The sequence below is a fragment of the Tenrec ecaudatus genome, chromosome 2 (assembly GCF_050624435.1).
Source record: "Tenrec ecaudatus isolate mTenEca1 chromosome 2, mTenEca1.hap1, whole genome shotgun sequence".
NCBI lineage: Eukaryota > Metazoa > Chordata > Mammalia > Afrosoricida > Tenrecidae > Tenrec > Tenrec ecaudatus.
In genome coordinates, this window is record NC_134531.1 from 288,864,209 (window position 1) to 288,865,927 (window position 1,719).

Genomic DNA, 1,719 nt, shown 5'->3' on the forward strand with positions numbered 1-1,719 from the left:
TCCATGAACCAGGCAGAAGGCACAAATGAGTTGAGATGGCTATCCAGTCAACTGAGCTGGATATAGTGCAGTACCCGGATGAAAAGTGGGAAGGATTTCAAGAGCCACTTTGCAGCTCTGGCTAATGATTTTCCATTAGAAAATGAGGGCATTTATATCGGAGTTCCAGGTTCCTACTTCCCCCAAATCTAAAATTTACTTTGAGAGGCACAGAATGGGCTTTCTACAAGAGAGAATTTTATTGAGCGTCTCCTGGGAGGAGGGAGGAAAAAGCCTTGCCAGCCAGCATGGCTGGTTCTGGATTGTCTTCCCCGTTCTGCTGTGAAATGGAGGCTTTAAACGCTCATGTGCAGAAGGTTGCTGGGACATTTCTACTGGTGGCAGGGAAACCTCCACTGCAGGTAGCTAGGGTTTCTGGACAATGTAGTCCCAAGTATGGCATGGACTGTCCACGCGCTCTGTCCAAATCACCACCTTCACTCCCATGCACTGTCGCAGCATATCACTTTTTTTATTTAATTGTTTATTTACCAACAAAAACTACTCGTTAGCCCACAGTTCAAGGACATAGGCCCGTGACGTTCATAGAATCAATCTGAAGAAAGTCTTTCCATTTCCCAATCACTTTGCTGTTTGAAAGATACCAGCTTTCCTCATCTCCCCCAAATCCTTCATGGAATCAGAATTTCTGTAGAAATCGGCATATGCCTTCTTTCTCCGGTCAGCAACTGCAAACTTATAGAAAGCTCCAACCCCAGAGACAGAATGAATGCTCCAACCATGTGAATCTGCAGACGCCTTGCCAGAAGGCCTCGCATCTGAGGTTCTGCCAAAGCGCCGGAAGACATGGCGGCTCTTCTCCCTCACCACAGACGTCCTTCCCGACTGAAGCAGAAATGGACCAGCATAACATTTTTTGACACCTGGAATCTTAAAAGAAAATTCGTTCAATAGGAAATTTTGGGTGAAAAATATTGTAGTGAGCGCAAAACAACATCCTGATGTCCAGGTCAGACGCGGTCAAGATTTTCAATCCCAGGAGCCAGTATGAGATTTGAAAACAATCTAAAGCCCCATTGTAAAGAGATTTCTAGGAGTTGAGGTTTTACCCAATAGACAAGAGGAAGCCACTGGAGGAGCTCAGATAATAGACTGCCATGGTCACAGATTAGGACTATAACATAAAGTGTCAGGGACATTAGTTTGAAGGCTATTTTAATAGTTTTAGATAATATCATAGGGTTGGGCTTACACACAAGTACTGGTAATTTAAAGATTTATACATTATTTTGCTTGTAAAATCAATGAGATTTTTAAAATCAGTCAGATATCAGCGGGTTAAGTAGTAGTCATGGATGACCGGGATATTTTAAAATTAGAACGAATGGATGGTGAAGTCATTGATTACATAAGAGTAGGAGCATGTGGCTGTTGAATATGATTAAAAACATTCAATATGGCTTTCACGAGCAGTGGAAATATTGTTTCAAAGCATAAAAGGGCAGGAATGAGAGTAATTTCCCCTTAAGGGATGGAAAGATCAGTGGGAATGACTGAAATTTTAAAAGGGAGCATGCGGTGTTGTGCAGAGAAACCGGCCTGTGATAGACTCTGGGGAAGTAATTTGTCATGGGTGGGTCAAGAAGAGCAGTTACTAAAAGAAGCAGAATGCAGTCAATGGTGAAAGAGTAAGCACAAGGGCTTGATGTCATGGAAACC

The 1,719-nt window shown here is 42.9% G+C and overlaps 1 pseudogene; it reads right to left on the minus strand.

The window, feature by feature from the left end:
• Positions 1–621: 621 nt before the first annotated feature.
• On the minus strand, positions 622–848 carry LOC142441505 (cytochrome c oxidase subunit 6C-like; annotated as a pseudogene).
• Between the last annotated feature and the right edge of the window lie 871 nt (positions 849–1,719).